This window comes from Strigops habroptila, chromosome 10, assembly GCF_004027225.2.
Source record: "Strigops habroptila isolate Jane chromosome 10, bStrHab1.2.pri, whole genome shotgun sequence".
Taxonomy (NCBI): domain Eukaryota; kingdom Metazoa; phylum Chordata; class Aves; order Psittaciformes; family Psittacidae; genus Strigops; species Strigops habroptila.
In genome coordinates, this window is record NC_046359.1 from 13,412,135 (window position 1) to 13,421,524 (window position 9,390).

The 9,390-nt window shown below is 47.7% G+C and overlaps 1 long non-coding RNA gene across 1 annotated transcript; it reads left to right on the top strand.

The window, feature by feature from the left end:
* Positions 1-139: 139 nt before the first annotated feature.
* LOC115613785 lies at positions 140-823 on the top strand. The gene is made up of 2 exons (XR_003993521.1): positions 140-229; positions 610-823. It is a non-coding gene; the product is annotated as an uncharacterized LOC115613785 (long non-coding RNA).
* The last annotated feature ends 8,567 nt before the right edge of the window (positions 824-9,390 follow it).

The window sequence follows — 9,390 nt, forward strand, 5'->3', positions numbered from 1 at the left end:
TGGCTGGCCCCGGCCACGCTGGGAGCGGGAGGGGCACGGTGGTGCCCTGTCATCCCCTGGGGCAGAGCCACTGTGCCCGCCTGGCGGGGAAGGGCGTGCGTGGGGCCACCAGGTTGGGATGGTTGCAGGGTATGCAGCACCAGCCCTTGAGTCATGCGGTGGTGGCAAGCCCCAGGAGAGCAACCAGAGCCACACGGAAGGATGTATCCTCTGTGCAAGTTTCTCACAGGTAGGAGAGCAGCCTGGTGTTACCGGCAGCAGGGATGGTGTTGTCCCCATTGGGTGACATGAGGAGGGACAGCAGGGCTGAGAGGTGGCCATGGCCAGGGCTGCTCTGCTGGCAGGGATCTGGCTGCGGGGCAAGGGCTTAGTGTGTGCAGGAGGGGTGGTGGGAGCTAGTGGGAAGGGCTCGGAGCAGGACGTGGACTAAGCAGCAGGGAAAGCAGCTGAAAATGTTACCCTGAGAAGGGATTTTAATGGGCTGCACATTGAAGGAGTTCTGTGTGCATTGTAACATGGGATTTTAAAAACAAATACATAGATAGTTCCTACCGATGTCCAGTTTTTGTAACCTTGTTCATCTGTCACTGTGCTTCTTTCTCTACCCAGCATTTTTCTGTGGCATCATATCTCATGTTGGACAGTAAAACACTGTGCTGGAGAGGACACCAGTCAATGCGCCATGGACACTCTTGAAGGAATAACATCAAGGCTCAGAGCTAGACGGGCATGGATATTCCTCTCTGCTTGGAAAGGGAAGAGATGCCGCCCTCTTGGAACAAATTACAGTTCCTGTAATTTAAAACACAGCCCTGAGTACAAACAGCGCTCAGCCTCCCTTTGCTTTAATTGGCCCTTCGGTAGACCAGTCGAGCTGGCTGCCGAGAGATGATTTATGGAAAGCAATTAGGTGTAACAGAATTAGTTTCTTTCTGTTCTGCTATTTTTCACAGCGGTGCCGTGAGGAAAGCTTTCTTTTTCAGAGCATATATTCCCATGTTTATTCCCTATAATTGCATCCATTGTTGATGTCTGCAGGCTCCCTGCTGAAACCAAGTTCCCATTGTCCAGATCTATGGATGCTGTCCAAACATGTGAGAAGAGTTGGGACTGGTACTCCATACGTGGCTGTCATTTGACCAAATTTCAGGTCTGCAGAATAGACCCAAAGCTTCTCACCTCATCTTTTTCTGCAGCCAGCACAAAAGATCGGCACCTCCAGAAAGTGATTCACTGTGTACTCATCCACAAGATTTTGCTGGAGCTGACTGTCTTTCATTTGCCTGTAGACAGATCCTCATGGATTAGCTTAGGGTAGCTGCCCAACTATTAAAAGCATGTAGTCAAGTGAGAGGTATCCAGCCAAGGGGCTAAGACAAGTGAAGGGCATTTCAGTGCCCACACAAGCCCAGGGACACGATGCATCCAACATCCCACATTTAGCCATGGGCAAAATCATGAACTTACTTTATACACTACACCTCTGTGTGGGCCAAGGCATGTTCTCGTGCACCAGACTAACATGCTGATTGGGGAAGGAGATATTCAGCATCCTAGACACCTGCTACAACCCAAGGAGCGCACCCATATATTGCTTCAGGGAATTTCTGCTTTCAGAGATCAGCTGCACACAAAAACGTGTGGGTTGAGCTCTATGGGTGCTCATTCTGCCGCAGGCGAATTCGTGCAGTTTCTCTTCTGTGTGAATGCTCTGATGTGTAATAAGGGATGTTTCATGCTGCAGCCTTTCCCTCTCCTCACCCTGCTGCTTCATATCATGACACTGAAGGGAAACTTCAGTCTCTGAGATCTCAGCCTTGGTGTCAAGGCACTGAAAGTGGCCAGGAGAGATGGTGTCTGGAGAGGGGGCAGGTGGTAAAAAAAGAGGAATGAACAGAAAATGCTAATAAAATGTCTTAGTCCTCATTAAAATACAACACTTTGCTGGTTACATGAGAAGAATCATGGGGTCATCCCTGAAGCTGTCTGATCTGGAAAGGCAGACACATACAAATACATCACTTACATACTTATCCCACTCAAGGAAAGGGGCTTAAACAGTTGTGCTCTTTTACCATGAAATCTCCTTTTGAAAGCAGTGAGAAGTGTATTTCTCACCTAAGGTGATTCTTGTTATCGTTGCCACTTCGTGCTCTCTGCAGATACCTGGGGACTGCTACAGGAGGGAGGAAGGTGAAACACAGGTCCTGTATTACTCTGTTATGGATAGAGACCAGAAACATGTTGCTACTAGCTCAGAAGAGTAGCAAGCAGGGTTTGAACCATTGACTTAGACCAGCTTTGCTCTTAGACATGCTGGTTCACTGAGTAAAAGCAGGGCAGATTTTAGGGGACCATAAAAGGCTGTGACACCTGGCGAGTATGCTTTCATCTGGCACACTATTGCAATGGACGTATTGTGACATTAAAGCAATACAAGACAGCCCTGAACAATAAAGTCCTTCCTGCATGATTACACTGTCTTGGGGACAGTAGGTTTCCAGCCCACCAGCAGGGGTGATATGGCATGTGAAGGTGCTGCCAGCCAAGAGAGACATGTCAGATTGAATGCAATTAATTCCCAATAGGCCACCTCTGGACAGCATTAGGCTCCGGCAGTCTGCAATGAGCCACATCACCAGGCAAGATTTAAAGGTGACAGTGTAGCAGCGTGAGTGATGCACAGGCTGGCAACGTACATTAAGTCTAAAAGCTGTCACCATCATTAAATGCCTGTTCCTGAAACACCAGGAGTTTTGTCTGTTATCTTGAGCCATGGCTCCAAAGCACACAGAGTGCGAACACCAGTGCAATTGCAGCTGCCCACAGGCATCACCCTCCTGCCTGGCCACGTTTCTCATCCCAGGACATCCACAAAGGGGCCTGGGTGAGTGTTGTACTGAAGAAGTGGTGGCTTTGGCAGAGGATGAGCACCCTCTGCCAAGAGCAGAGCCTCAGGCACACTTACTGCTGACAGGAATAGGACCAGAGTAATTTCTGTCTGCTATCGGGTCAGATTTGTTGGATCTTCTTGTTTTCATCAAGACGACAAAAAGCCTGATTTGGTTTTCTGTGGTTTTAGCTGATTTTTATTAAGAGAGACTCTTTTTCCTCTCTCTCCAGCTGTAACTCATGGAGTAGAAGGTGACATAAAGGGAAACCAAAAGGCCTGAGGTAGGAAACTATGATTTCCAAACTTCCCCTTGGCCTCATTGCTTAGGATCATGCTACAGCTCCAACTTTCAGCCCCTGCTGTTCAGCATCTGGCATGCGCTTTTCTGAGTCACACATATGTAATTCCTTCCTCATTAACATCAGGTGGACCCTGGTCATTCAGGATTTAAAGTTGGTTATTCAAGTGACCTGATTAAGTCTTTCATAACCTTGTTGTCGTTAAACCTCATGCCCTGTCATCAGTTTAACACTGGAGGGTTTATCCATAGCCTTTGACCTGACTGATCCCACATTCTCCAGTGCTTGTCACCTTCTGGCTAAGCCTCTTCAGTCTCATCTGACCTTCTCTGAGGGACCTGTATAGGCTAGATTATTTCATTTTGTGCTCTTTCTCCAGGGGCTTGAGAGACACGACTGGCTTTGTCTTTGTCCCTTTATATCTCTCCTTATATCTGCAAAGATTGAAAGGTAGATGTTACTATATGGACTTGAGGTACCACCTGTGAAGCTCAGCAGCTCTCTACCCTTCCTTCCTCCTCTGAATTTGTATGGAGCTAAATAAAACATCTTTGTCCTCTCTGAGATTAGTCTCATTTCATACTGCTTGCAGCCCTCTGAACCCCACATTAGTTTGAATCCAAAAGCCACAGTCACGGTCACATGAAACCGTGCTGTTTCTTATACTTTCCATTACTTTGGCTCAATGCAGAGCATAGACTTTGCACAGTGGCTTGCAGCCTAGCAGGCTTTGCACATGCTGCTGCACACATATTTGCTAACTGGGAACATGTTATACTGCTCCAACAACGACCAGGACCTGAAGAATTTGAGCTCAGCTTGGTGTTGTTTTTTTACGGACTTTTCCTTCAGCTTACAGAAATAAGGTACTACATGCTCACTCTGGCAATTCCAGGGCTCACTACAGAGGGGCTGGAGCATCCTTCTCTCCCTCATTTCCAGAGGCAGAAGTGAGGCAGAGGGAGGGGAAGTGAGAAAGGTCATGCAGGGCTTGAGAGATTGTGCAAGGACTGCAAGCCAGGCCTGAGGATTGGACAGCCTTACAAAATGTCAGGAACAGCCTAGTGAAAAATGCTGGAGAGCAATGAGAAAAAGGGTACTGGCAATCAAGGGGAGGGGCTTTAAAAATTTCCCTTTGAAAACCATGCCTTGAGCTGATTGAAGAAAAAAAACTTAGAGGAATTGCAGGATATCAAAATCTTATTCAAAGGAGGATCCCCCAATTACAGCTAATATTCATTATAATTTTACATAGTGGTGAGAAAACAGCCTGGCTTCTTTCATTGTGCTATGTAATAGCAGAAAGTTCTTTTCCTAAAGAGGCATCAATCCCAAATGTGGTTTTAGAATTAATCTGTGCTCACACCACCTGCAGCTTTGCCATCACTGCAATGCCTGGCTGTGGAATGCTGACACGGGCCAGACATCCTGCAGGGCCCAGGGGAGGTGGGTGCTGACCTGTTGCCCTGAGCGGGGGTGACCCCATTGGACAGGTTCCCCTCGTAGCCCACTTTGCTCAGGTTACCCCACTTCTTAGAGCACCCCGTAGCTGGGGGGCAGCTCTGCTCTGCCTGTCCCCTTTCTGCCCAGCATCCCAATATTCTACCCTCCCTTTTGTGCGCCCGGAAAGAAATATGAAACATGTCTTCTTGTGTGCTTTGGTAAGTAATGACAACATTATCTGTGCTGGCAGCTGAAATATCATTGTTAGACAGCCATCTAAGTGCTTTACCCAGCCAAACAGGCATGGCTTTCCAAGCTGTTGTTCCGAGCTTTTCTCAGAGCTAATGCAGCACACACTGCTGCATTAATTCATTACTTTGGAGGAGTGGCTGTTTTACAAACAAAAGAAGGCTTTTAAGATTACTTTTTCTTTTCTTTAGACTGTGAAACACCAAGTGGCAGTGTGAGAGAGGAGCCAAGCTGCAGCATGTCTTCAACCCTCTGCGTCAGAGACAATCCCTATGGGAGCTCAACTTTTCCTGGGAGAATAGCTATAAAAGAACCTACTGATCTTTTTTGGGGGGTAGCTTATGGTTTTCAGAGGCTTCCATCAGGGTGTGTTTCGGCATCCTGATGTGGAGGCAATCTTAGTTCTTTCGTCAGTAGGCTGAATTCACTGTTCCTCGGCTTTATCCCTTAAACAGTAAGCTAACATGTTATTTCATGTTTTTACAGTTAACATTGAAAAAGGTGGAAAAAAAGAGCAAAGTAAAAAGAAAATGAACCTAAAACTGCAGCAAACATGTAAGCCTTTTCCTAAAACTCATCCAGTAAAAACGAAAGAGCAGGAAATTCTGATCTGCAAGAAGGCTGCTTTTTGCCACTTACTAAAACCCCAGAAACTTCAGTGACAACCTCTTGCAAGATTTCCTGTAAAAAACCCACCTCTGGGTATAAATTTAACTTTTCCCTCCTCTTGCTTTCAGAATTACTGGTTTAACAAGGCGCAGCACCGTAATAGCATTTCCAAACGTTGCTGGCGGTGCAGCCGCGCCGGCAGGCGCCCAGTACATCCTCTGCTGCGCCGGGAGCAGCGATGCGGAGGCACTCCGCACGGAGGCAGCTTCGGCTAAGGAGAGACGGATCTCCCACTATCCCTCCAGCTCTGCAACCCGCTGGGTTAGCGCCCGCCTTCACCCTGTTCACCTTCTGCAAACTTCAGACCTGTAAATAGCAGCACATTGGCTTTGGCGTGGAAAGCTGGTTCCCACTTCTGCGTGACATGGCTGGAGCTGGTCCTGAAGGAGGTGATGGGTCTGCACAGCAGCCCCGAGGAGACAGATCCTGCCAGGCTCTAGCAACCCAGGCAGCCTAAACGTAATGCCTGGCTCAGCCTCTCTCTCTGCTTTCTACCTTTTCCTCTTACTACCAGGATCTGAAAGGCGAGGGAGCCCAATGGGGCCAACAATTTTGCTGTAGTCAATTGTGCACTCCTCAAATTAAAGCAAATCTAAGAGCCACACCTTTATCTCAGGTTGCAAATATATACATTCTATTTGGAGCAGTGAAAATTACTTCTGCTGGCCCAAGAGAGCTGCAGTTTTGCCCCTGTAGCTGGCTGGCTGTGTGGCTTTTTCATAGCCTTTTCAGTGGCTACGAGTCCAGAAAATGGAAGAGTCCCATAACCCCCCCAGTGGGGAAGGAGCCAGTCTGTTTCTCACTGATGAACTGCATAAACCGTACATTAGTAAAACCACCCCTTGAGTGAGGCAGGAGAACACCACAGATAGTCTTCTCAGAGGAACACTGAGTAGCAGCTGAAATAGCAGAGTCCTGCTGCTTGCACCTATTTGCCCATCCAGGTCAAGAAGCTGCAGGAAGAGGAGTGAGAGGAGGGGTGATGATGGCTTGAGGGAGGCTGGAGAGAAGGCATAGGGGAACCTGAATTTGCACAGGGAATAGGGGTATCCCAGCTTCCAAAGGTCTTCCTACGGCTATGCTTTGAATTTCCAGGCTAGGAGACAACAGCTATTGTGCATGGTGTCCTGGGGACAATTTGGCTTGGAACCAAGAAGTGCAGAGAGATTTTCAAAATCCCAGTAGTGCCAACAAGGATTAGCCTCCTAAGGTGTCACTTAGAAGATCCACAGCCAGTAAATCTTCACCGAGCTTTAGGCAGCAACCTTGCAATACTGAGGGGAGCAGGATGCTTGTTGGTGGAACCTTTTGCAGTTGAATATTGGGGCATCTCTCAGACAGTGGTCACCTGTCTGCTTCCTGTGCTCATCTTGGGGAACAGCTTAAAGATTTCAGTGGCTGACCTAGCTGTGAAATGTTGGGACAGTGCAAAATCCCTCCCTGACACAAAGGTATCCATCAGGAGAGTATCATGAAAAGTATATCAATGCTGATAACAAAGCTGGCCCCAGTTCTTTGAGGCAAGCATTTTGCTGTGCGGGCACTGCCATCCCTGCTCCTCTGCCTTGCAGCTCTCATCCAAGGGATGAAGATACAGTGTGATCAAACAGGTCACTGGGAGTCAAAAAACCTGCCTGCTTGTCCTTGAGATGTTGCCAACCCACTGTGTAACTGAAGGTGAATCTCATCACCTTTTCGTGTCCCCTTTCCCTGTTAGGACAGGCTTGCTCTGTCGTGGCTGCTTTGGTCTAGGATTGTCTCTCAGTCCTCACAGACACAGCACCTGCCACAGGGAAGGAAGCAAAATCAAATATAGATCACTGATATAACTGTTAGACCGTAAGGTATTTTGAGATCCTCAGGGTAGGAGGTTCCCTTTGCCCACACACACAGTGGGCCCACAGTCATGCCTCAGTGTGCATGTGCAGGCTATGCATAGACCAGTGTTAAACTGCTATCAGAAACTGCATCTTCCACTGGGAGAGATAAAAAATAGGGTTACAAAAATACAAAGCAATCTCTACTTTCAGGGCCTGCAAAGAGAAGCGTAACAAGACAAATGTAAATATAAGCTGGAACAACATGTGCCAGTGTTAATATGAGCTCTTTTGGGTATTAAATCATTAGAAGAGCTCCACAGAGAGGGGATCATTGGCACACAGATCTTCCTCAAGGGGGCTGTTCCTTGAGAAGCAGAGAGAGATGCAGAGATGGTGATGCTCCCTCTTCCATCACACGGGGTTTGCAGCACCGGGTGGCTGCCAGGGCACCTCTCCTCCTGTGTGGAGGGAGCACTGTGCCACACGTGCCCTTCTGGGGAGGCCCCAGCAACCTGGGTCAACCCTCTGGCCATGCACTCACCATGTGCATTTTGGCATCATCCAGGCTGACGCGCTGCGTCCTTTTGCTCCAGCACAGGGGTGGCACACGTGGTCCTCGGGGTTTGCAGCAGCCACATTACCATTTTTTGCATTGCTCCTTGCTATTGGAACCTGTGGCAGAAGCAGGATAATCTCTCTCACCATCTGTACTTTGAATGCTGTTATGGAAAAGCTTTTTTGCAATCCTCTTTCCACAAAAAGTTGGGCAAGCTGAGTACATCTCCCATGCACACCAGCTGCTTTTACAGAAAAGTGGTTCCAGCTAACAAGGGCAGAGGTCAGGTGTACAGAGAAAATATGAGAAAAAGTCACATGCAAGTCTATTCCTTATCAAAATTTTACTAAAACAGTTAAAGAAATTACTTAGCACAGTCTTGCCCCACCAGAGACAGCAAAATTAAACAAAATCAGGCCCATGGCAGCTTGCCATAGTTCTCACATAATGGGGGAAAAATGGTTTACTAATATACAGAAACCCACCTGACCCGTCTCTAGAGCTCACCCCTTCCTCCCTACTTATTTACTTTGGAAAAAGTCACTAAGTACTTTGTGTGCAGCTAAAGTGAGAACAGACCCTAAAGGTCCATCAGGAGACAGAGATACGTTCCAGCCTCCAGTGCAGGAACTGTGCCACTGGTTAATACACATACTCTGATTAAGAGAGAAAAAAACCCTGAAAAGTGGCTAATAGTCTACCAAAAGGATATTTCGAGTCTGTACAGCAAAATGAGCCAGCATTAAGATGGCCTCAGCTCAGACACCTCTATTTCCATCACAAGTTGAAGACAAGCCCTTAGAGAGGAGCCCGACAGCTGTTATATGGATCAAGCTAAAATTCATGACAGCCGGCTGCCTGTGTGTTTCCCTATCACACCCAGGCCACGATGCTCTGCAGCCTCCAATGGCCATGCCCTCTGTGACTTCATCTAATCTCTTTGTGTACCAACTAAGACTTTTGGTCTCTGCAGCATCCTACAGCGGTGCCTCCTGCAGTTTATATAAGCAAAAGGGCCCTTCCTTTTACTCACCTTAGCTTCCTGATAATTTTACTGGGAACCCACTGATTCTGGCATCATTACAAAACAGCAATTCAGGACTTTCTGTTCACCTTCAGCATTTTACATTTATGCTCCCCATACCAGTGATTTCTCTTCCAAACTGAAGCTTCTTGACCTCTGTAGGCACTTGACTGCTCTAAAAAGCTTTTTCCTGGATGTCACACAAATGGTGGTCCTTTCACCATCACGGCTTGCCTGTCACACCTGCAGGGGCAACCACTGCACCAGTCAATGAAGTGACATTCCTTGCTGAGGAATTCCTTTTGTCTGATCCTCCCACATGGGCATTCTCTTTTTCCTCTTTCCTTCCTTCCTGTCCTCCTCCCAGTGCCTATTTGCCCACTCCACTGGATGCCTTGTCCAGGCCCCACACTATCTTCCCTTACATAAGCAGAAGA